Genomic DNA, 26,792 nt, shown 5'->3' with positions numbered 1-26,792 from the left:
GCCTCTGCCTCTGCCTCTGCCTCCCGAGTGCTAGGATTAAAGGCGTGTGCCACAACCATCCGGCCTCCCTTTTTTTCCTAATGTGTACGTGTATTCACGCAGAGACCATCAGATCCCCCGGGGCTGGTGTTACCGGTGACCGTGAGTGGCCTGGTGTGGGTGCTGAGAACTGGACCCAGGTCCTCTGCAGGACCAGTAGGCCAGCTTTATCTCTCAACCATCTCCCTAGCCCTGCATCCTGCTCTGGTCATGGTTCCTAAAGGATACAGGGCAGTGGCACATGTATATCTATGCTGCTGTGTGGCCACTGACAATGTCTAGTTCCAGAAAACTGTCATTCTAATAAAAGGAAACCCTGGGCCATCGCCGGCTCCCCTCTCCAGTCCTGGCAGCCTCTACCCTACTTTCTCTATAGTCATTTCTGTGTAGTTCACAGAAACAGAGCCCTGCAGTAAGTGGGCTCCCTACTCTGATAGACCCACAGCTCATGCGTATTAAGGCATGTCAGGACTTCAAGCCACCACTGCATGCTATCCATCTGCATATATGTATGTATGTGTGTATGCATGTATATAAACATACATGTGTATGTATGTATATGTATATTGAGGGGATACACGGTAGCATTAAAACGCTTACAAGGGATCATTGGAGCCTCTATATCCAATGTCACAGGTGCTCAACGAGGTAAGAGAGGAAGGGCCCGAAAGAGAATGTGCTCAATTGGTGGTAAGCCCACGGCTCTCACCTGGGGCTCTGATAGACACTGCCTGCCAGGTGCTGTTCATAACGAGGACAGTAACTGGAGAAGCCCATAAGAGGTAGGTAGAGACAAGAGGAAGAGAGTACCTGCCTGTGGGTGACAGAAGGGCCAAGAGGCAGGGCTGGGAGGTGGCAGGAGGGGAAGAAGATGACCTCCTTGGCCTGAGTCAAGACACAGAGAATTGCTAGGGGAAAAACATGGCAGCTTTGTCTGGAGCTCGGGGAAATGCGCCAAGGAAGAACGGCTGTGGGACTCAGAGGATGAGAAAGGCAGTGGCCAGCTCCATGGGCTTCCCTCACTTCCTACCTGGCTGGAACACGCCTGGCCCCCCGCTGGAACACGCCTGGCCCCCGGCTGAGAGAACCATTTTCCCTCTTGGGGTCTAGGGCATTGCCTCAGGGTTAGCCAGCAGTGCCAGGTGGAAGACACCAGTCAGCTCACATGTTACTGTTGTTTACATTTTAAAAAGGTGAGAGAGAGAGAGAGAGAGAGAGAGAACTCTTTTCATTCCAACCTGTGTTAAAACAAACTGGAGGCGTGGGGGGGAGGGGGAGTAATCATTAAAACGTTAGAAACCTAATAGCGAGGCACTGGGGTAGCCTGAGAATATAGCAGTTTGTTATCAAGGCTGTGGGGCAGAAAACCCACTGTGTATCAGAGCGGGGAATAGAACGAGCCTGGTGTCTCTGTCATAGCCATGTGATAGGAACATCTGCCAAACCTTTCAAGGAGACACCACTGGGCTGGCCTCAGCTTGGGCACCTGGCAACTTTTCTACTCTTCCTCCCAGGGTCCACACTGACAGTCCCGTCACTACCCACGGGCAGCCTGCTCACCGCCCCGACACCTGCCAGCTGCAGATCCCACTACAAAGGCAACTTCTTAGACCAGCTCTCTGGGCCGAAGGCTCTGCAGCCCCATCATAAGTTTGCAGGCACACACATACATGCAGGCCCATGTGTACACAAACATGCACATGTGCACACTCTGCAGTTCTATGTAGCAATTCGTATGGCAGGGCAACTGGTGGCTCTCGAGCTTGGGGTAGGACAATGCAGCTTTTCTTTCTGGAGGGAGGCATTTGCTTAGCACTCCGCCCACTGAAGGCTGAAGAGAACAGGGTGGCTAGGAAGGGAGGACAAAGGTTCGGCACCTGGAAGGAATCCCAAAGAAAGCCAAATGCCCAAGGGGTTCTGCAAGATGGGAGGCATGAGCAGAGGGCAGGAAGACAGAGTACAACCAACACAGAGGAAGGGACACTGTGCCTGAAAATTCACTGGCAGGAACAAATGGCCCTTAAGCTACGGTTGTGTGCCAGGATGTTCCGAAGACCTGGAGCTGGAGAGTAGAGAACAAGGAGAGAGTGGAGGCTGGAAATGTGTCCCCGCAACCCCAGGTTCAAGGTTGGGCAATGTTTCCTGGCCATGCCCTGCTACTCCATCAGGAACTGCTTTCCTGGAGCCCCTCACCCACTAAATGCAGACCCTACCCACAGCCACCTGTGCAGCTTCTGTCCAGGACCCAGAAGACCCAGCCAGGTCAAACGGTAAAACAGAAAGGGAGAGATGCCATAGAATCAGGAACACGGTATACATAAATGACAGGGTGCTGGAGAGATGCTCAGTGGGCGGAGTTTGTGGCAAAAGCATGAGGGCCTGAATGCAGACCCCAACTGTGTACTATAAACAGCCAGGAGTGTGAGCGTGTGCATGGCAGGAACCTTGTGTCATGTGTGTGCACATGTCTAGAACCTTGTGTGCAAGTATGTGCACACCTGGACTGTGTGTGTGAGAGGGTGTGCACACCTGGACTGTGTGTGTGTGAGAGGGTGTGCATGCCTGGAACCTTGTGTGCGAGTGTGTGTACACCTGGAACCTTGTATGTGAGGGTATGCACACCTGGAACCTTGTATGTGAGGGTATGCACACCTGGAACCTTGTATGTGAGGGTATGCACACCTGGAACCTTGTGTGCGAGTGTGTGCACACCTGGAACCTTGTGTGCGAGTGTGTGTACACCTGGAACCTTGTATGTGAGGGTATGCACACCTGGAACCTTGTATGTGAGGGTATGCACACCTGGAACCTTGTGTGCGAGTGTGTGCACACCTGGAACCTTGTGTGCGAGTGTGTGTACACCTGGAACCTTGTGTGCGAGTGTGTGTACACCTGGAACCTTGTATGTGAGGGTATGCACACCTGGAACCTTGTATGCGAATATGTGCACACCTGGAACCTTGTATGCAAATATGTGCACACCTGGAACCTTGTGTGTGAATATGTGTACGCCTGGAACCTTGTGTGCGAGTGTGTGCACACCTGAAAGCTTGTGTGTGAGTGTGTGCATGCCTGGAACCTTGAGATGGGGGTGTAGAGCCAGGAGGATTGCTGGGGCAAGCTAGTTGCCAGCCTAGCTCCAGTAAGAGACCCTGTCTTACAGGAGCTGGGGGAAAGCAAGGTACCTGATATGCCCCTCTGGCCTTCATGCGCACACACATACACATACCACACACACACACACACACACACACACACACACACACACACACAGGTCTACACACAGGCACGTACACCACACAAATACCACAATAAAAGAAAACAAAAGGGTCATGTGCCTCAGTAGTGACAAACGGGAGAGGACACACAAATGTGGGAAACAGGGACTCAAATCCCACAATTCTGCAAAACCCACACCTGGGCCAAGAGGAAAAGAGATTCCTTGGATAAATGCAAAACAGCGACCAGAGTCCCTCATCTCCCTCCCCCTCCCTCCTGTCCCTGATTTCAGGAAGTGAACAGCCACACCCCCATGGCCTCTAGCTGAGCAATCTGCAGGCCACTTGCCTCTGGACAAATTTCCCACCTTTTCCTACCATGCCATGAACACGTGACGCCTCACGGCAGCCAGCAACCCTCGGGTGCTCTCCCACCCAAGCGCCACGTCTTGTGCAAAACTCTCATCCCCCACCCTCTCAGTGTATTAGGGACTTCAGTCACTGCTGCGACAAAAGCAACTTACAGGAGAGAATGTTCCTTTGAATCGCAGTTTAAGGGTGCAGTGGGGAAGGCCTGTCAGCAGGCAGCCGGGAGTATTGCATCCATATTCAGGAAACACAGAGACATGCATGCTGATTTCAGCAGGACCCCAGCCTATCGGGTGGACATGTCTTCCCTCGTCAGCTAAACCTCTGGGAAATCTCGCACAGACACACCCACAAGTGTGCTTCCTAGGTGAGGCTGAAACCAGTCAAGTCAGCAAGGAGGATTCCTCCCCTCACAGTCAGCGTGGACCACTCCAAGACCACAGCGGCCTCCCTCACCTGCAAAGCAGTGGTCTGGTTCACTCTGCCCTTCTGTGCAGCCCAGAGTCACCTCACCTGTCCTTTATGGAATTTGGGCTGGGAGCCCCCCCCCCACCGCCCCCTCCCTGGGGAATGTTCAGACATTCAATACTCCTTTGGAAATTAAAAACATGGTTTCTCATCCCCCTCTCCTCAGGTCGGCGTGGGAATGAATAGCAAGGAAGAAGAGGGCGGAAATGAGAGCAGAACACACCTCAGTTTTCATATACAGCAGCCTGAAAAGTCATGGGGGTGGGGTCAGCTTCTGCCTGCCTGGGGAAGGAGGAATGATTCACAATTGCCCACCCCTCTCCCTGCCCAAGTCTTTTTGAAGGAGCAGGAACAATGCATAGCGGAGTCAAGTCCTTTCTGGCTGAAAACAGAGCTGGCCTGTGTTCTAATCTTCCACTTACGCTAATTGCCAGGAAACAGCCCTTCTCCCTCCGCCATTAGGACTTAATTTAAGTCCCGGTGGCCTGGAAGGAGGAGATCACGTCTCTAAAACTGGCACGCAAGATGGGAAGCGCATAAAAAGGCAGGCCAGGCAGTGCGGGACGAGACAAGGCTCTGATCCCGAAGGGCAGCTCCAAACCCCCCAGATAATCCTTGGTTCCCGTGAACCCATTTACTGCCAAGAGTCCACCAGGTTGGATGCCCTAGAGAATGAAGGGTTAACGCCCCTCATTCTCAGAACTCCCTAAGGAAGCCAGACATGAAAGGCAGGTAACATTATTGTAGCAAGTATCTCAAAAGGGCACTGGCAGAGCCCAAAGCAAACCAGCCATCCAGGCATCTCCGCACATGCCAGCCTCCCTGCCCTTCGTGGACAGCTTCAGAAGCAACTCAGGGTAACAGGGGACGCTCTCAGGCTCTTAGGGAAAGAAAAGTCAAGATGGAACCAAGGTACAGGATGGGAGCTCCCAGTCTGTCCCCAAGAGGCGAGCCACGTTGAAGGGAGATGGGCATCCAGGAAGGACACACGGATTTCCCAGTCGAGAGATTTGTTTCAAATCCCAGCAGCCTTCAGGCTGGGAAGATGGCTCAGTCAGTTGAGTGCTTATCACGTGAGCAGGAGGCTCTGAGTTTCTGCCCCAACACCTATGTAAAAAGCCAAAGCCGTGACAAGCACTTGTAATCCCAGAGCAGGGGAGGAAGGAGGCGTGTCCTCTGAGCTTCCCATCCAGCCAGTCTGATTGAATCAGCAAGCCTCAGGTCCCAGCACGAGACCCTGTCCCAAAACACAAGGGAGATTGTTCATGGGGACAACGCCTGACATTGACCTCTGTTCAAGAAGACATGCACATACCTGCCCATGCATGTGTGCACAAACATGTACACATAATAAGCAAACCAGAAAATAAAGGTCCGTAGTTAGGATACCAACTAGGGAGGGCGCTCAGCACTTCAGGCTGTACCAGGAATGCCAGATCAAAAACAGGGACTGCTCACAATGTCTGGGTGCGAAGAAAAGAGGTCTCTGTGTATGTGTGTGTCTCTCTCTGTGGTCTCTGTCCCCTTCCCTCTCTCTCAGAGTGTCGCAGAGGCCAGCACACGATGGGCACTCAGGAATCATTCAGCAGTGTGTCTCCTGCAAGGGCGGGCAGAGGGAAGGAGGGAACCCTGAGAAAAGCAATGGTATTGCAAGGCAATGGGCGCACGGAGATGCAGAGAGACAGAGAGCACCCTCCCCACACAGGGGAAGTGAGCCCTCACCTTCTCCCTCTCCGGCTGCACCTTCTGGCTTCTCTGATGACACAAAGGCTCCGCTGTGTCCACAGGTCAGAAGGTCCACACCCCTTGACCTGGGGATGGAATGTCGCTGCGCGAGGATGACCTCGATTCTTTAGGCTGAATGTGACCTGTCTGTCACCCACGGGAGCTGCCACTGTGAATCCAAGATAAAGACCAGCTACCTGCACAGAGCTGTTGACAGTGCAGATGTGACCTGGGGAAGCCTGCCACACAGCAGCCCCCAGTGGGGCAGGCACCACGGCTGAGCTCTGGGAACATGGTCTCTGTAGTCAGAGGGCTTGGTTTGGGGCCAAGTGGTACCACCTAAAAGGCTGTGTGACTGGCAGCAACTTAATTTCCCTCTCTGTGCCTCCGTCTCCCCATCAGTCACATAGAGGTCACAGAGTGTCGACCCCCTAAACTCCTTGGGAAGAGCTCGTGAGCACGTATGTGCAGGCATGTGCGCTTGAGCACACACATATGTATGCGCCGCTGGGCTGACAATAGCTGATAGCCACAGCCTCACCACCTCAACCATCATTCCAGAACGTTCTCAGAATATGTCTCGTCTCTGTCCAGTGCGAGGTGGCAGAGAAGCCGACCAGGCCCCCTGAGAGCTTCCTGTGTGGTCCCCACTGCACAGGACTGAGTCTATCAGACCAGAAAGGCCACACCCAGCACCACACTGTCCTTCAGGGACTCCACGGCTGCTGCCACGGAACAAGGACAAATTCAGCAAGGGCTCCGGGGATAGACCAGAGACGAATGCTTCTGCCAAGGAGTCAGGGGTCTACAAACCTCTCAGTTAAAGCAAAACCAAGAGACTGGAAAGATGACTTGGTGATTAAGGGCACCGGCTGCTCTTCCAAAGGACCCGGATTTGATTCCCAGAACCCACACAGCAGTTCATAACCATCTGCACTCAAGGTCCAAGGACTATGACATCCTCTACTGGCCTCCTGGGCACTGCATACAAGGAGTACACAGGCATACGTGCAGGCCAAAGACCCACAGCCGGGCATGGTGATGAAAGCCCATAAACCCAGTCCTTAGGAGGCTGAGGCAGAAAAATCACAAGTCTGGGATCGGTCTAGACAACATAATGAGTTCAAGGGCTGCCTGAGCCCATTATACCCATAATCCCACAGAGGAGAAATGAACTGATAGTGAGAAGGGAAACTGAGTCAGAAGGGTGAGGGTACGCAACTGCAGAGGTGTCTAGACGTGAACTGTGACAGTCTTCTAGGGGTGGCCTGTGCGAGGAGTCCGCTTCTTCAAGCAGCACGAGACACACACAGTCCCTACCAGCACCATTCGCTCTGGATCCCACTGGCAGATCTCCGAGACCCAGGGACATCTCTCCTGGCACCAGGTCAGCCAGCCATGCCACACAGCAAGCGAGCCACACACGGAACCAAGCACATACCCACCAGGTCAAACCTTTCATCCACATTTCCTCCTAACCCTGGTGTGGGGTGCACTCCATGCCGTACTCCCCCACCCCCAGCACCCTCAAAGGACGAGACTGATAAAGAACACGACACACAAACACACCCCAGAAGGTAAGGCCTTGGGCCGGCCACTCCTGAAACCCCATCAAGCTAGGCGTCTCAGTGCCTTTCAGCCCCTTCTAGGGGCCAAGGACCCTAGAAGAGAGGCAGCAACTGCCCCACAGCACAGGCCTCCTTGCCTGCACCCCCTGCCCCGACCTCCCAAGACAAAGGCGTCTTTCTCCTTGCTCCTCGGGGTCACCACATTTTCTTCGTCAAACCTGTGCTTGTTTTCCTTCTGCCCGGGCCCATCTTGGCTTGCCTCCCCCAGCACCGCCATCCCCAGGAGACAAACACTGTATTGTTTCCATAGACCTAATAAATGACTCTGCTCCCCGCCCCCCCTCCTGCCACTAACTTGCTCACCCTCCCAGCCTTGCCCTGTCTGAAGTCTCCCTGGAGCAGAGCATATCCCTACCCTGGCTGAATAGCAAGAGTCTTATGTTGAGGGGAGATTTGTGCTAAAGCATGCCCCATCCTTGTGTTCTTCTGGAAGGACTGTCCAGAGACCAGAGGTGTCCCTGGCCCATTTAACCCAGCCCCTCCCTCTGGCTCATAAGCAGGTGCCAACGATAAATCGTGATCCTCTGCAAGTTTTCCAAAACATCTCTCATTACCAAGATACACTTCTTCCAGCCCTTCAAAAAAAAAAAAAAGTTCAGGTAGCAGAGGGACAAAGCCAAACACTAGTGGATGCTCCTCCCTGACAAGCCAAGTCAGGAGAGCTCCCCAGATGTGTTTGCAGACTGTCCGTACCCCTAGGGCTACTGGAAGGTAGGGCGCAACTTCATGCAAGAGCAATGAACCAGAAATCAGACACAGGTCACCTTGCCTGGCATGGGGGGAGCGGGGGCACATGGACTCTTCCAACCTGGGAGAATTAGGGAGTCAACAAAGAAATTCCCAGAGCCTCTATCTTGACAGAGCAAGGAGAAGTGTGAAGAAGACAGCAGGCGCCCAGGCTCTGCAGCCAGCTACGCGGAGCCTCCACCTCTCATTTGGCCCCCATATCCAGCAGCCACCTCCAAGGGCTGCTCAGTAACACAAACCAATCAGGTCAGCACCATGACTTGTCATACCCTGCCATCCTCTCTATGCAGAGAGGAGGAGGGTCTGGGGACTGGTGAGCCAGGACAGGGTGGGCCTGAGTCCCGGAGAAACGCAAGGAGATGATGCGGCCCAGCATGCTTTGCACAGATGACACCCCCAAACATAGAGACCTGGGCAGAACCTAAGAACTCATGGCTGGTGTTCTGCCTGGAAATGGCCAGAGGCTCAGCAAGGCAGAGAGAGCCATCTACAGGGGAGCAGGGAGAAGCTATGATTGAGAGACCCAGCTACTCTCATTGGACACAACACTCCCCCTTCTCTACCTGATCAAGCTCCTGGCTGAGGGATGAAACTGGTCTCTCTATTATCCAGTGAGTGGTCCCAAACACCCAGATGCAAGGGGTGGGCATTTTCAGCATGGTAAAGAAGTGACCAAGGAACCCTAAGAGAGGGAGTGACTGTCATGGGCGACTAAGTGTGGCTGGGAGAACCAATCCATGCCCATTCCCTGCTGGCCCTCTGTCCGTACGCTATGCTTCTTTCTGAGAGCCATAGGCCACCTCCTATTGGATATGCATCCCGCGAATCCCAGGAGACCCTGCCATCTGCAGGAGGGGCTGGTCCCCACCAGCACCTCTCCTCCATGGCCTGGCATTACAGGATCCACTTTGCCCAAGGGTGATCTTGGTTGGCACTCCAGGCAGCTTCTGGAGTTAGGACCACAGGTCCCACAATGGGTATAGTAGGCTTGGCTATTCAAGAATGCTTTAACGACCTCATCCTGCAGAGTGGGAACCCTTCTGATCTCAGAGCTTTCTTACATGAGCTAGGACTCTGAACTCAGTCACAAAGCCCACCTGGATGGGTCCTTAGGCCTACCTGCCATTGCTCCCTGCCTCTTCCTGGGAGAGGAAAGGAAGAGCAGGGGCAATGGATCAGGACTCAGGAGCCTCCGGCCTCTTCAGCACTCAGTCCAACACACACACACACACACAAACACATATGTATATGTACACTTACACATACCAACTTCAGGGTCCACCATACCTCTTCAGAAAAAAAAAAACAGAAACAGGATCACAGATAGATGGACCCTCCAAGGGTAAGGGGTGAGGCGTCCCCTCTCTAGAAATGTTGGCAGGGAAGGGTCCTTTTGGTCAGACTATGATAGCAAGCTTCCTAAATCTAACTTATATGCCAAAGAAGTCAGGCGCCATACTCCCAGTGGTCTGGGCTGACTCAAGCCTCTTTACCATGACCTCACAGGTATATGCTGAGCCCTCTAGAGACAAGACCACCTAGGCACACACCTTCACTTTCTTGAACCAATATGGCCAATGCTCAGCTAGTGCCTGAAGAAGAGGCTGGGAAGTGTCAGGAAAGCCATGGATAAAGCCCAACCCAGACCCTGTTCCTGAAAGGCATGGGCCTGGCCATATCAATAACCATTTTGCTATGATTTTCATCCACTCAGTCTCACCACACCCCAGACAACTGTCATGGGCCACTAGGGTACAACTTCTAGCTCTGTTGTGGATGCCTGTGCACGTTGCTTCTCTCTCTCTCTCTCTCTCTCTCTCTCTCTCTCTCTCTCTCTCACACACACACACACACACACACACACACACACACATTCTAGGATCGTCAGAGCTGGAACCTTAAGCCTCAGGAAGTAACTCAAGGCAAGGCAATTTCCCTTTCAGAATCTTGCAAGGCGTGTGTGTGAGATGTGACCGTCTCATCAGTGATGTTGTCAGACTCAGTGACTCGTTCACAGGATCCATTGTTCTCAGTAGATACTCAACAACATCCAATGGATGCCCTTCCCTCCAAAACGGCTAGTTGTAGAACTTCTTGGTTTACACAACTGAGGAAAATCACTGTGTCATAACACAGCCAAGTCTACTCCAAGAAGTGAGGGCTACACACACACACACACACACACACAGAGAGAGAGAAAGAGAGATGGCACTCATAGATGGTCACCCACCCCAAAACTGAGCCACCCAAAGTCCCGAAGGCCATGAATCTTCTAAAATACACACACAGCTGGAGGCCAGTCTACTGAACGAGGAGGTTTTCCCTATCCAAATAATAGGGAAAAAAGTAAAAATGAAACCACCCCACCTAGGGACTTCTCCCGGCCAGCAAGAACAACTTGCCAAAGGTCTTTTCGGTTTCCCAGAGATGGGGGAGGGAGGACTTTAAAATCAGGATCAGTTACCTGATGTGAAAGTTGCAATTGACCGTCCCATGCCAAGACGTCCCCCACACTGTGGTGACAGTGACCTGCACGGCTCTTCCCACCAAAGCCGGTGCAGACCCCCTTCCTCTGTTTGCTCAGACCCCTGCTCTCTTCAGCACAAAGTCTTTATTGGTCTCCCTGCAGGGTTGAAAATAAAGGGGGTTTTGTCCTTCTCCTGTCCCCCCTCCCCATGCTGGCTGAGTGAGTTTATCTGACATTGCAGGAGTCTTTGTAAACTGAATGTCCCAGGATAAGCGTTCCCTTAAGAGTCCCTTGGCCTGGGACAGAGGGACCCTCTCCAGAGGAGAATGGAGAGCTTGTTCCAATGGTCTTTTAATAGGGGGGGCGGGGTGTCCCCAGGACAGGCCTCCAGCACGCTCACAGAAGGGTCTCTGTCCCAGGGCTACAATGGAGGGAATTCTTAAAGACAGGGATGCTGGAGGGGGGGGGGGATTCTTTCCTAAGGGGAGGAGAGGGAAGTTAGAGGGAAAGGAAGGGGGGGTGGCAGTACTTCTCATGGCCAGAACAATCCAGGCTGTGACAAGGCCTCTCTATGCGGCAGGAGCGACTGAATGGCCGGGCCTCAACAGCCCCCACAGAGCAGAATTCTACTGGCATCCGGGTCTCCGTCAGTCAGCACAAGATCTGCCTCCCAAATCCAGGATGTGGGACCAGAAAGAATTTTTTTTTTTTTAACCAGGAGGAGGCCCTTGGTTGGCTTGCCCTAAACATCTATCCTCCAAAGGTCATAAGAGTTCCAACGTCCACCCAGCAAAAGGATGCACACGACACCCACCAAACCTTCAAACCAATCGTGTTCTGCCAAATCTGAGAGGAGGGAAATCATTGGTGCTTCTCAATTGCTCATTTTGGTACAAGGTCGTCATTTTTTTAGAAAGCCACCCCAAACCACCACAGAGGTTTTTGTGACGATCGCCCGATGGGGCGGTTTCACATTTTGTCTCCGCTTATTTGACTGTGCACATCTCCGAGAGAGTGAGCAGTCTCCCCGGAAAGACTAGGGATGCCCTGTCCACTCAGAACAGCCCCAGCAACCCTCCCTCCTTCCCTGCCTTGTTGGTGACCATCCGCAGGAAGCAGCTAAGGAAGCAGAGACATCGTCAAGGCCCAGACTAACCAAAGAGGCAAAGAGTCACCGTGTACTCTGAGGGAGGCTGGCAGGACCCTCACTTAAACTATGATGTGTCACAAGCCTCACAACACATGACAAGGCTGTGACAAGGACCGACCAGGACTTGGTGCATAGAAACCAACATGGACAGCAGAAGCCTGAGGACCCTGGGACCACTCCACACAAACCCATAACACATTTAAAAATACAATAAGGCCAGTGTGGTGCTATGCTTGGATGAAGAACACTCCCACCCCCATTCCAGCTCCCACCTTACTCATGGCCAGGCACCAGCCCAACATCAGAACACCGTGGGCCTCTTACCTACTGGTTTACCTTGAAGAGATTTGGGTTGACCTGAGATTGGCATCAGGCCGGCAAGAATAAACTCAGAGACCAGGTAGCTGTGCTTGCATTGAAGAGAGGAGCCGGTGCGTATGAGACAGTGGCCGTGGTTCACAGGGTTACAAAACAGCAGCACTGCAGGGGCTCGGGAAGAGAAGTGTTGGGTGCAGAAGAAAACTTTGCAAAACTAGAGTGAGTGCTGAATCCATGCGTGAGGCTGAATCTGTTCTACGGGATGGAAACATAGGCTGCTAGCTCACCATCGCTGCTGGGAATCACCGGGAGCTATGGGAGAGGGGATCCAGGGATAGAGGAAGATACAGCCTAGGAGAGACCAGGGGTATAGCAGGCTGAAATCGAGCCCAGGAGAGATCTAGGGGAGGTACAGTGGCTGACACCAGCCATTGCGGACTCCAGGGCATAAGAGCTAAAGGCTACTACTGAGCCTCTTCTCCCCACGTCTCACCCCTCGCCCCTGCCAGTCAAGCCAACACATTCCTAGGCTGGCTATTCATCCTACCCACCTTACATACTGAAGTCTACACGCTGCCTTTATACAAACCATCTCACATAACCCCATGGAAACCACAGCCCACATTTTACACTTCCTAGAGAAAAACCCTGAAGGGAATTGGGTCTTCTAGTTAGAAAATGGAAATTTCTTCCCCAGTTAAATCCAGCCACATGAAAGCACAGAAATACCTCAGTCCAAACAGATAGAAGCATGGAGCTGACTTTTTCAAATCACAGGTTTTAAGGTTGTACTGGGAGGGTGTACTGGGGAGCTGGTTCAGCCAGGTGGGGGGTGTTGGGGAGATAGTTCAGCTGGGTGGGGGTGTTGGGGAGATAGTTCAGCTGGGTGGGGGTGTTGGGGAGCTGGTTCAGCTGAGGATGTTGGAGAGATGGTTGAGTTGGATGGGGGGTGTTGGGGAGATGGTTCAACTGGGTGGGGGGTATTGGGGAGATCGTTCAGCTGGATGGGGGTGTTGGGGAGATGGTTCTACTGGTAAAAGGACTAGACGCACATGCCTGGTATCTGGAGCTTGATTCCTGGTACCCACTTAAAAAGCCAGACGCTATGGTGCACATCTATAACCCCAGCACTCCTACAGTGAGATGGGTACAGAGACAAGAGAAGGGAAGCTCACAAAGCAGTGCAGTGACAAAAACAAGAAAGATCCTACCTCGAAAGCAAGGTGAAAGGAGACCCCTGAAAGTCGTCCTCTGATCTCCATATGAATGCATATGTGTGCATATGTGTGTGCATATGTATGCATGTGTCTAAGTATTTTTAATGAGTAGAAGGAAGAATCTAAGCCTGCCTACTCAAATGAATGATGCGTACATCAACCCCAGTCTTCCCTCAGTCTCAAGGTCACACAGGGGCTTCTTCTGTTCTCTACCCTCCTAGTCACGTCGGTTAAAGAGTACTCTACACAAAAGAGCCAGTGCATGATGGCAGGATGGGGGTGCATCTCAGACGAGGAAGGACATCTCAGCACCCCATCAGAAGGTGGTGCTGGATAGTTCTCCCTAGGTCCAGGCATAGCATCCAAAGTGATCCCAGCAATGGATCCGCCCTACAAGCTAAACTCTTGAGTTCCTGGATAAACAGCACATTGCTGTCTCGGAGAACTGGGCATGGGAAACCATTGACAATGGATCCATCTGCTCTCTCGTCATCCCGTGGAAACATACAACCCATCCTCACAAGCCTTCTTTATTGAGGATGCTGGGACATCCCCTGCCCCTGCTCCCAGGATCGTCATTCTAAATGCCAACAATTACAAATGCAAAAGAGGATAGCAGTTGAACTCAACAAACCCAGGCTTCAACACCATCCCCTGGATTTCCACAGGGAAATCCATGATGCTTTAGGCATGTGCACCGTCTAAAGCAGAGACAGAGCAGCATTGGGGGAATGGACGAGCTTTGAAGACAGACCTGTCTACATCTGGTCCAGACTCTGTGAGCTGGGAAATGCTATGCATTTTGACTGACACTTCTCCAAACCTGATGCCACAAGGGAAGGACACAAGAGCAGCCAATGGGAGGAGCAGAAGTGGGGGAATGCCTTGGGCCTCTGGAGTGCTTAAGGGGAGTTCTTTATGGGGCAGACTCCAGTAAGGGACCCTGCGGTTTGAGTACTGATTACTAATTGCATGGGCCATACTGTCCCATCTACAGAAGAGCAAGAGTCTAATTCCAGTGAACTGAGAGAGAGAAAGGAAAAGGGCCCTAAGAAGACAGTCGGTCACTGGGAGTCAGGGGTAAAGGACAAATCACAGCCATAGATGCATGGTGCAACTCATATGATTGGTGACTTCTAGAACTTCCCAGAGGAACTATACCTACACGTTTTCAGCTAGAGGCTTTGTTATTGATGACCCTGGTGTCTTCAGATGAGTGACATAAACCCCAGGAGCCTCAATTTCCTCATCTGGTAAATGGAACAACCCCAGCGATGGCAACCTGCTTTAAGCCCCCTGGATCCCTTTCATACATAAGAACTGCCCCCTCTTCTCCCCCTAACAAAGCAAGCCTATTCAAGCTTCAGACAGAAATAATATATCTGTGAGGGTGAGCTGTCTCCCCCCCCCCCGCCCCGCTCCCCTCCAGACAGTGGTAAATAAGGACAGCCAGCAGCACCTGCCAGGGCTGCATAGCTTCTCTCAAGGGCTCACACAACCCATGAGCATGAGTCATAGCTCCTCAAAGCCTACCTGTGTAGCACACAGACAAAGCGAGTACTACTGAGTGTCACCCCTCTCCCTGCCTCGAGCGCCACAGCCCGGAGATCAAAGTCACCGGGAGATCTCCTTCCAAGTTGGCACGTGAATGTGTGAACAAAAAAGGAGCCATCTCAATACAGCCACTTGTGCAGCCAATTCCTGCACCGCTGACTCCCTGTCTGCCTTCCCTGGGCTCTCGACTTCCCTGCAGGCTGCCAAACACACGAGTCTGGCAAGACGTCTGCCCAAATCCATTGCCCCCAGCTCCTGGCATTGGGCTGTGAATGCCAGAAAAGGACAGAATGTGTCTCCCCCGAGGGACGTGGGGAAGAAGAGCACGGGCCTGAAGATGCTCTCAGTTAGGGAACTGATTTCCTTTCTTTCTTTTTTCTTTCTTTCTTTCTTTCTTTCTTTCTTTCTTTAAAAAAAACAGATGAGAGGTGTTCTTTTCTTCGAGGTGCCCTTCTAAGCATTGGGTTGCTACCCTATGACAATTATGTGGAAGAACAATAAGCCAGTCACAAGTGACTCATGGCGAGGCTGGAATTAGCAACCCAACAGCCAAACTCCTGGCTCCACAGCGGACCACAGCGATGTCTCCACATAAAACCAGACACTTGGATTCACGGAGGTAGAGGAGGAAGGTACGATTAGGGCATGTCCTATCTGCCAGCTTCTTATGAGCATATCCCAGAACCCCTTAGACACCAGGTTCACGAGAAGCCAACCCAAACTCCTTGCCCAAAGGGAAGCATACACTCAGATGAGCCCAGTTGCCCAAGTTACTCACATCAAGTGCTGAGGGGCATCTCCCCACATCTACTTCTGCTTCCTAGGAGTTTGTGCTTTCATGTGAAGCATGTGATCTCAAAGGAACCAATCATGTGATGATCCATCTCCTGGCCATAGCTGCAATGGGGAATGTAGTGGGGGAGGGGGAGCGAGATCTGCCCTAAGGAATCCTAACATGAAGGATCTGCAATCAGGAGGCCTGAGATGCTGCCCCTTCTGTCCCCACCAGAAGTTAACTTAAGAAGGAAGCAGGATGCGGATGATGTAAGAATCGGGGGGAAGGGAACCAATCAATGCCCCCAAAGCACAGACCCCAAACCCCTCACTTATTTGAAACCCAGGACCGTTTTAGGCTGGGTCAAGCCAGTTTCTCTGAAAAACGTAAACACACTCCTTTCATAGACGAGGAGTTGAGCCCAGAGGCCTAGCAAAGCAGTTCCGGCCATAGCAACAATGAATGGGGCGGGCAGGACACTGTGTGGAATCATGGCTCCATCCTCAAAGTCGGAAATCCTAGGAATGCTCCTCAAAGAGCCTCAGGACTGTGGGGACTCGTGGAAATGAAAAAAGTAGCCTCTGGGCAGGACTGGAGGCTGGCTCATTTTTCTTCCTACTAGAACCCCAATGATTGGCAGCTGATGTCACCTGGGACCCACAATCCAATGATGCAGCTAAAGGACCTGGGCTGAGTATGGCATATAAGTTCAAGTGACACCATCAAATGGCCAGTGTGACCAGTGAAGCACACATGCAGCCACAGGTATACCTTTTCCAAACTGTTACCTATAAGCAAACACGTTGCCATAGAGATGAGGGGCTTAGAGAAAGAGTTTAGAAAGAAGAGGCGTGGGGAGCCAGAGTCTCCCACGACAATGAGGAGAAGGCAGGGCCAGGATACAGAAAAGGTACTTAAATAATGAGAAAAACCAACCCTGGAAAGGCCCAGACAGCCTGGTGGTCAGGGTGGAGCGAGAAGCGAGGACCAGCTCAGGTCTCTGGTTAACCACATCCCTGGTTTCCACTCAGAAATCTAATTAAAACTCCAAATACCTGAACTCTTAGGTGGGCTTGCCAGCAACCACAGATTCTCTGAAATTCAGCCGAGCTCCTAAACAAGTATGGCCTAAAAGCCAAGGGGAAGAGGTCATGGGCAGAGTTCACCCTTGGAAGAGGTCACAGGGAGTCATCTGCTCCCCTGCTAAGGGAAGCAAACCCTGAGGCGTGGGAAGCTTGACTCCTTCCACACCCGGAGAGGCTTCAGGGAAGCACCTCTGCTTCCTGACGCTTAATTCTAAAAGTGAAAAGAAACACGGTTTAAAACTTTAAAATGGCAAAGAACAGCTTCTACGGTGGCCCTGGGGACACAAGGCCATGTCCCTCCCTCACACCACGAGAGAGGAAGGCGCAGTGATCTAGGAGGCAAGGCTAATAAACAAAGCCTGTCCCTCAGTGTCCCCAGGTGCTAAGACCACCACTCACTGAAGATGCCTGATCCCACCTGGAGGGTGGATGCAGGTGTGAACTATCCAATCACAACCCAGAATGGACAGACCCTCTAGGGGCTCACACTGGAAAACACTAGAAGAAACGAGGCCACCTGAACGGACCCATGATTCTGGCTCTCCACAGGATCTCCCACAAAATCTGACATCTCCCTACGGGGCTCAAACCCTGTCCCTTATGCCATTCAGCTGGATAGGAAAGGACTCGCTAATAGAAAGTCGGTAAAAACACTACCAGCAGCAATGTTCGTATGTGAAAATGGGAGGATGTGGGACAAGCAGGGAGAGAGGACTCACCCCAGAGTCCCCCTCTACCCTCCACATCTCCACACCAAAGGCTTTCAAAACACCTCCCTTTCCCACGTTTGCCAGGCTAGGGGTGAGTTCTCCTGGGTCTCGGCCACCAGCCCTGACTGCACTCAAGTGTGCCTGAAAGCCTTTCTCTGTCAGATGTGACGACACCTGACCGTGTCACTGGGCTGGTGGTGATGTCAGATGGGACACGGGCACAAAAGCATTGGAAAACTACCACTCTGGTAAGACCTCAGGAGGTCACAAGGTCACCTAGCTTCTCCATTCTGAAAGGGACAGCTACAGTGCACTCAGAACTGGGGGCCACCCCTGGCAACTCTGCTGTCCCTGGGTTCCTCTGGGGAAGCTAGCGCCTACTGGAGGTTGCTTCCTCAAGGCTACAAGCAGCCCAGAGCTTGGGAGGGTGGCAGGGAGGGGAAAAGGGAGGGGAAGGGAAAGAGAAAGGGAGCACAAACGTGGGCAGGAAAATGTGCACTGTCGCTAGCAAGGCCGGAAGGGTGCAGCTGCAGGGGAAGGCAGGGTAGATCTTGAAAAAAAAAATTAAACATGAAATCACGACATGATCCAGTAATTCCACTTTTGCTTACGAACCCAAAGGAGCCTAGATGAATATCTACACCCAGAATCATAAAGCATTATTCACCGTGGCCAAAAGGTGGATATAAGCCTAAGCAGAATGAGGCGACACTGGGACTCAAGAAGGAAAGTAAGTGTGTACGTTATTACAGCAAGGATGAACTTGAGGACATCATCTAAATGACTAGCAAGCCACGTCACCTAGGTCATGACATGTCCCTAGACACTCAAAGCCATAGACAGGATAGTAGACGGGTTTCCAGAGCCAGAAAGACAGGAAATAGGGAGTTACTACGAATATGGAATCTCTGGACAAATGCAACCTGCAGATGGAGGGAGACAGGTGCATAACAAAAAGATGAAATGCCACCACTATACACAGAAAAATGATGAAGATAGTCATTTTTACCTTGTGCATATTTTATCACAATAATGGCTGGATATTTTTTAATGAGTTGAGAAGTCACAACTGCAGACACAATGACTGTCACCTAATAGTGTGAGCGCCTTCTGAATACAGAAGAAACCCCTAAAGACCAGCATCTCAGAAACCTTTGTTTCTTTAAGTAAAGCAGCACAGATCCCCTCCTCCATGGACGAATGTTACACCTTCAAGTTGGTTTCTCACTGGCACCAAAGACCACAAGAGGCCACGGGCAGCGAGCCAAAGGCACAGCACCAGTGTCTAAGGAAGCACCCAGGAGGCACTCAGTGTAAAGCCAGAAGGAGGGAAGAAGCTCACAGTCATGTGACTGGAAATATGTCTACACTTACGGGAAGGGGATGCTCCATGGATGGTTCTGGAGCGTGCCAGATGGAACTGGACAGCAGACGAGGTTAGCCCTCCCATCCTTACCTCCCCAGACGTCTCGGTCCAGTAAAAGCAAAGAAAAACAAACTGACCGCGTTAAAAGAGGTCAGGGATCCACTCCTTAGGCAAAAAGATGCTAAAGATTAGCTTCTTCTAAGCTGCTGGGCTGGGTGGGGGTCCCAGATTGTAGGGGTTTGATCTCTTTCTAGGGTTACAGAACCACAGTCCCCTGCTGTGCTCCCCGAAACACAGCCACTTCTGTTTAACCGCACACAAAGGCACCTGGCTTCCGGACGTCTATGCAAAAACCTGTAGCAACCAACCAAATAAGGAAGGAGGTGATGATTCATGGTACAGAAAGAATTCTTGGATGGAGACTTGCTGCTTCAGCATTCTTGCAGGTTGCAGGATTCCTCTGGGCTTTGGGGTTTTCATAGAACCAAACAGGAATGGTATTGTATAGGACCCCCCCGCCCACCCCCGCCCGTACCGCTGACATATCACAAACTCCATCTAAAAAGCAGGGAGCTTGGGGGATTTTAGAACATGGTGTACTTAGCCAGTAGCCTAACTGAAGGGGGAACAAAAAAACATGAAGGGGGTCAAACCCCATCTTCTTGTTCTATCAGTGTGTGAGTCAGGGCTGCTAGCCTCGTGGAGAGGCTCGTGCCTGTAATCTCAGCACTCAAAGGTGGAGAAGACAAGAGGTGGTATGTTCGAGGCCAGCCTGGGCTATGGTAGCGAGGACCTGTCCCAACGTCAAAAGGACAGTTTGGTATGGAAGAGGCCACTGGCTGCACTAGGATACTAATGTTGACAGGGATGCTGGGGTCATAACCAGAGATCACAGTGGTCTGTGACACACGCATACAAAGCTGCCTAGTTAGGGGCACCTTCCAAGCTTCCGGGGGGGGGGCTCACCCATGGGAGAAGGACTGCAGATCTAATGCATTCCTGCACCCCACAAAAGCTCTTTCTTTGTTACTAATCCACCCACAGCACAACTGTCTCACTAAGGACAAAAGACACCTGAATTTGAGAGGGCTCCATGGAAAAGTGTACCAACAAATGACATGAGCAATGAGTTCGGGGTCAGTGATGGGAAGTCACCGAGGCTGCCTGGAGGAGGCAGAGCAAATGGGCTTCATGGCCAGGGAAGCTTCAGCGGGGAGAGGCTGGATTTGGGCTGTAGCTGGCCAAGAACCCTCTCTTCCAGTGTCTCCAGTACAATAGCTTGGTGAGCGCGTTAGAAAGGCAGGCCACCAAGCAGCCTCCAGGCCCACCAAGATGCTTTCTGAAGAGCCCCAGACAAATCAAAATGGAACTAAGTTGGAGGAAGTGGGGACATTGCTAAACAAGTTCTCCAAACCACGCAATCTCAAACAAGCCTCAATCCGAAGACAGACTGTGGAAGGCCAGGGGACAGTCTGAACTGGATCCAGGTAGAGCCAGGAAGAACTGTTGTTACTTGAGTGGAGTGGGGGTTGGGTTCAAGGATGAGTCCCCAAAAGGAGAAGCAAGGCTGCTATGGAGAGAGCCATGGTGTCCGTCCCAAGGCTGTGTAGTGACATCACCCCAGCTCCTCTCCCCTAACCCTTCCTGCAATGATCCTCACCAGAGTGGCGATAGAAAACACTTGGGCCTTGCCTTAGGAGTAAGAGAGTAGCAGCAGATTCCCGATTTCTCAGATCCCACACTATAGGGTATGTGGTGCCTTGTATCTTTAACCTAAGCACTTGGAAAGTTGAGGCAGGAGGATTGTTTCAGGGCCAGCCTGGGCTACAGAGTGAGACCCTAGCTCCAAAAACAAACAAAAAAAAAACAAACAAACATAGCAGGTGATGGATGGGTGGATGGGCAGGTTCAGAGTGCTCCAAGGCTGGGTAGCCAGACCTCAGAAGTGTGTTCTTCTGAGACGAAAGGAACCCCCAAACTGCTGAACCTCATACAAACGTCATCTATGCTCCATGCATCCAGCCCCCCCACGCTGGCAATGGCTGAGAGATGCTAGAGACAGGCAGCCCTGATCTACACATATTGTGGGTCTAAGGCTTAGACTCATGGAGTTTCTGTCCGGAGGATGGGGTAGGTGCATACCTGAGGGGCAAGTAAGCTGGCGGCCGGGGAGACTTTCTGGGAGAAAAGAAAAAGATGGCCAAGAACCAACGCTCTTCTTGCATGCATTCTTGTAGGTGAAGGCCTTTGGTCAGTCTTCAAGCTGGCTCCTCTCACCCCAAAACCCCCAAGGTCCTTCATGCTGGCTCCCTGCACACCAAGAAGAAATCTCTTATGGAAAGGTGGAATCCCTTACCCAGAACTCCCTGTCCATTCAGAGGTGGGAGCCAGACTGCCAGTCCCTTGAGCTCTGCCCAGGTGACCAGGAAATGCAGCCTCAGCTAGGTTTGCAGCCTGGGACCTGACACACCTGCCACTCCTGTGTTGTGAGTCACCTGCACAAGCCCTGCACCGCGTGCTTCTCAACCATGGAGTGGGTTGCTCAGCAGCTCCTCTCACGCACACCGGATGTTATCCATCTCCTGCCTCCAGAAACGTGTCAGGGCAGATCGGGTAAGAACCCAGTTTTCACTCAACAACATGGCTGCTAGAAGTTTGGCGGAGTGGGGGACAGAGAGAGATAATTCTTCCATTTTGGGTCAGGGCCTCCAAAGAGGTCCTTGGTGGGGGGGAGGGGTTTGATCCTGTTTGGCAGCTGTCAGACAGGATGGGAGAGTGAACTTGGATAGGAGGCGGAGGGGACCTCTCAATAACAGGCCTTCTCGGATCAAAGGCCCACCTGCTGTGCTCCCTCAGCCTCCGGTTTATAAGACGACTTCTTAGCGCTTAGGAGGAGATCCTGGGCCCAAGGAGGAACATCCATGAGGAACGCGCAAGGCCTGTGAATAAGTCAGAGTCCCGGATCCTTGTCAGTGTCCTATAGGGCCTGATGGCTGCACCAAGGTGTGTGCCAGATGTTAACAGATGTGGGGAAAGTTAGCAAAAGGGGCTGCATTTGCAACTTTCATACCACCCTAGGTCCATGCTACACTCAAACGTTAATTTTAAAGAAGAGGCGGCGTCTTAACTCACGCTGCCTAGCACGTGTGGATCTAGTGTCGCGGAAGCAGCTGCCACCGTAGTTTTTAAGGAGAATTGCAGCGACCTGCCCTGGCAGTGCTGATCCACTCTTTGGAAGGGAGCAAGCCTTGCATCCACTCAGCTGCCTATTTTAGATTCGCGCCCTGTGCCTGTGTCCCCTCCCTAAAAGAAAAGCTGAGAGAGAGGCTTCTAAGGCCTCTCCGAAATGTCTTCCACTCACAATGCCCTTCTGAAGTTTGACCAACTGACCTAAAGAAGACAATTTCTAGACCCTTCTCAAGGAGCATCCTCCCAAATGCAGAGAAATACTGACGTACTAAGGGACCCTCACCAGCACATGATCGTTGTGTGTAAGTTTGGAGATACCTAAGCATCCAACAGGAGGCTGGATTACCAAGCAAACGGCTGCTTGGCAGCTGCAGGCCAATATAATAGTACTAGAGTCATGATGGCCCGGGTGGAGGCATGTGGAAGAAACAAAGTCGTGAATATTGTGGGCTACAGCAGTGGGGAACCATGGTTCCCAACGTTATGGCAAGTGGAGGTTTTTCTGCCAAATGCAACTTTCTGTAGTTTCCTGTAACACAGAGAAGGGGGAGTGGGTGGGGAAGAGGTATGCTGTGGATCGTCAGTCATTTAGAAAGCTTTCAAAGTGCTTCCCCTTAGGGTCAGGGCGAGGCAGAGAACCAGGCAGGGGAAGGATGGCCACAGGGGAACCATCCTGGGCAGTGTGCAAGGATCAGGATGGAGCCAGAGCCCAGCTTCTACAGGACAGTCAGGACTCACAAATGCCTCTTTCTGAAAAATGGCTCTGTTTTTGCTGTGGTGCCTAGCCCTCCCTCCCTGAGCAGGTGCTGATTGAGAGCTCAGGACCCTGGGTGCTTACCAAAGTCAATCCCTGGCTTGGTAGCTTTCTAAGGAGGGGGTTCTGGGTGGGAAATTGATCACCATACACACATTCCAAAAGCAAGTCTAAAGACTGCTGACAGGGGTGGGTGGGGGAGGGGAGAGGGAATCCTATAGTTGGGAAAGTGTCCCCAAGAAACCACCTCCGGGGAAAGGTTCTGGAATTAAGGGTAAGAGCTAAAGAGAGAAAGAAAGAGGAACCTGGAATAATTTAGGGTGGGGTAGCTTGGTCATTCATTCAACAAACACCCACTCTCGGGCTATATGGTGACAGGTACCAACTTCTCCAGAACAACGCAATCACAAACGGACGAGGGGAGAAGGCTATTGGGCACAAATTCATTTCATTTACAATTATTCTTAAAACCAAAGCCAAAAGTCCTGATACAAGCTGCACAAAAAGGCAGAGGAGGGTAGCGGGTGTACACGCTGGACCAAATTTTTTCCGTCTTTCCACTCAGAAAGCATGCTCGCAGGGTGGCCAATATCCACCCCCCCCAATAGCTCCACAGCAGCCCCCACTCTTCCAAATAATGCCGTATCCACCAAGCGCTCCCACCTCTACCCAGCCCCTGTGCTTCCAAACACTGCGCCTCAGAAGCCCGCTGCGTGCAATTGGCAGCTGCTTGGAGAGGCATAGCAAAGCAAAGGGTCCCGAAGGACCATCCCCGAGAAAAGGCAAGTGCCAAGAAGGCTGACGCTTCCTCCGCTAAGTCTCGGTCCCTCTCTGGATAACCAAGGGCTTAGCCACGTCTGAGGACGATGACCCAGAACGGCCGCTGCCTACAGAGATCTGAGCTGGTAGGTTCCACTTGAAGGCAAAGGAGTTGCTAAAATGACCCCTGGGAGGTCAACTAGTACAAAAATTCCAATCCTGAAACCTTCTAAAGGCAACACAAGCGATGAGTAGGCAAATCAAATCCACAAGCTCGCACCGCAGTGAAACTTACCTCCAGGTGGGAAAGCAGCTGGGAGGTGGAACGATAACCCGTGGATGATGGGGACGAGGTCTCGCGCGGGTCTTCTAAATCCAATTGATAAGCACCAAGTAATCCACGTTAGGGGATCCGGCGCCCCCACCCGCTTCTCCCCTGTTCATCCAGACCCCAAAGCGCCGCCACCGCGCTGGGGACCCGCGTGGGTAGCGGGAAGATCACGAGCCGGGACTCCCGGGCGGCTGCAGCGAGGTCCCCGGAATGGACCGACGCCAGAGCTGCGGGCGAGGGCCACCGGGGACTCCGACCGAACCCAGAATATCCCATTGGGTGCTCGGGTTTGTAGGTCCGCGGGGATCTGGTGTCACAGGGAGGACGCTAGCTAGGCAGGAAAGCCCTGGAGGCGCCCAGACGCAGTATGTACCCCACACTGCCAGCACTGCTCTGCGAGCCGCGGGGCGCGCTGCCTTTTATAAAGACGGACTGGGAGGGGCGCGGTCAGAAGGTGGGGGGGGGGGGGGATAGATTGGCCGAGTGGTATCCTGGGAGATGTAGTTCCGTCTTCCTGCTCCTTAAGGCTCAGACAAAGCTGAGATTTCATCCAGTTCTTGTTTCGTTTCTCTCAACTGAGGGGAGAGAGAAGTTTATTTCAGCTTCTGAAGAGGAAGCTGCTTTAGTCGATGTTGTGATAAAAGACTAACAAAAGTAATTGGCACTAAGCAATCATTCAATTTTTGACGCAGAAGACAAAACCATACACTGGGGGAAAGGTAAGCCTATTCAACAAATAATGGCAGCAAAACTGGATTTCTGCTTGCAGTAGGGTGAAATCAGATTTGTATATTTGACCTCATACAAAAATCAATTCAAATTGATCAAAGACCTTAATGTATAACCAGAAACTTCTAGAAGAAAACATACAGGATACCCTTCAAGATACTGAAGTAAGCAAGACCTTTTTTGAATTGAACATCAACAACATAAGAACTAACCCCAAGTATCAACTAATGAGACCACATGAAAACTTCTGGACAGCAAAGGAATCTGCAGAGTTAATAAACAGCCCACAAAATGGAAAAAAAAATCTACACCCTTGAGATAAGGGGTTAATATCCAGAATTTACAAATAATTGCACACATTAAATATCAAAGAGGTAAAAGTGCCAATCAACAAAGGGCCCAAGAACTGAATAGGTCGGGGGGGGGGGAGATGGTGGGAAGGGGGAGGGAGGGAAAGAAAGGATTGGAGGGGAGAAGAGGGCTGGAGGGATGGGTAGAAGGAGTGAGAGAAAGAAAGAGAGAGAGTTTTTCTGGCTTTCAGAAAAACTTGGACAAAAGTGAAGACCAAGAGCACAGATAACTGCACACACACCCCCCTCACACACACCCCTAGGTCTGCAGTGCACAGAACTCCAGGGAGAGGACCTCAGCGTGGCCACAAGGACCTGCCCAGTGTCTCCAGATCTTTCCTAAAGTAGAGACTCACGTAGCCATGGCAGCGACAGGTTTGCTGTCTTCTCAAAATGATCCCCGAGCCTCAGGTGGATTTGCCTCGCTGCTGGTTCTTCTGCATGCTCCCTTCACTCCATTCCTTGATGCTTTAAATTGTCCCCTGACAGCATGAGCATCCTGAAGACTTCGGAAGAGCAGAGCGGTGTGTCCATGGTAACTCCTCAGTGCTATGGGATGAACTGTACCCAGGCAAGCTGGAGTCTCGTAGTCCTTGTTTAAAAACTTCCAGGTGTAGCAATAGGAATGTGCTTAGCTATGGTTGCAAATAGATACGAACACACACACACACACACACACACACACAAATAAATGTTTATAATGGATCACTGCATTCACACACAAATATCTCTCTGCTCCCTCCACTATGAAAGACAACATGCAATGACACCCCAGGACCTGGAAGTACCTTTCTATTGTCCTACCTAAGGTATCAGGGAGACTTGAAAAAAAAAAAAAAGGATGAATCTGGGTCAAGAGCCAGAACTATATAGAAAGAGTCCCAACCATCTTAGAGGGCTAGAAAGTAAGAACGAGCTAAAATGTATGTAAATACTACAGGGAACCAATAATAATAATATGTACATGGTGAAGGGAGACAGAAACAAGCTCCACCTCGGTCTGGTGGCATAGGCCTATTGCCTTAGCTACTCAGGAGGCTGAGGTGGAGAAATCACAAGTTCAAAGCCAATATGGGCTAAAGAGTGAGTTCAAGACCAACTTGGAGAACTTAATGAGATCCCAAATTTAAAATGAAAACTCACGAGTGATGGAATGTTTGCCTGGCATACACAGACTCTGGGAGCAATCCCTAGTACTACAAAGAAAATGAGGGAGGGGCAGTGAGGAAGAGGACAAGGGGGAGGGAGAGAGTGTAACTGAGCTAGCAAGCAGGAAAGAGAGGGATGGGAAGGGGTGAGAGGAGAAGAAAGAGGATGAAAGGGGAAAGGGATAGAGAAATGGGAAGGAGAAAAGAAAGACTGGGAGGGAAAAGAGATGATGGGAGATGGGGGAGGAAGGGAAGGGAGGGGGAGGGGGCAGAGGAAAAAGAAGGGGGCAGAAGAGATGGAGAACGAAGGGTAAGAGGGGGGAAGCAGAAAAGAGAAGAGAGGAGGAGAGAGAAGGACGACATAATTTCACCAAACTCCAAGGGTCAGACTGCATCTACTGATGCACATGGGGTTTTATTTATTTTAACTTTGCAAGTCGGGATAAACCCATATATAGCTCTAATCAAAACCTTTTGCAAGTCAAAACCTCTTGGGCGGAGTGTTTGCTTTAGCTAAGTGGAGCCTCCATCTCTCCCTGAAGCATCCTTTCTGCCAGAAGCGTGTCCCTGAGAACCTTCCTGACCAGCAAAAGAGGCAGAGCATTCAGAAACCGGTTGCCATGGTTGCCATGGAGAAAACTCAACAGCGTCCATGGCTGGCCTGGGGCCACACATTGCACGAATCTCTCGGATCTC

At 51.6% G+C, this 26,792-nt stretch overlaps 1 long non-coding RNA gene across 1 annotated transcript in view; it reads right to left on the bottom strand.

Moving 5' to 3' along the window:
- The window catches only part of LOC121436109, a 156,771-nt gene extending 132,535 nt beyond the window's left edge, over positions 1 to 24,236 (bottom strand). The window contains exon 1 of the long non-coding RNA XR_005972652.1: positions 23,834 to 24,236. This is a non-coding gene — a long non-coding RNA (uncharacterized LOC121436109). The remainder of the gene's footprint in view (positions 1 to 23,833) is intronic.
- Between the last annotated feature and the right edge of the window lie 2,556 nt (positions 24,237 to 26,792).

The sequence above is a fragment of the Microtus oregoni genome, unplaced genomic scaffold, assembly GCF_018167655.1.
Source record: "Microtus oregoni isolate MIOR12 unplaced genomic scaffold, Mior012 000048F_ref0000485, whole genome shotgun sequence".
Classification (NCBI taxonomy): Eukaryota; Metazoa; Chordata; class Mammalia; order Rodentia; family Cricetidae; genus Microtus; species Microtus oregoni.
Note: the sequence above shows the minus strand (reverse complement) of the source record. Positions and strands in the feature narration are given on the sequence as shown.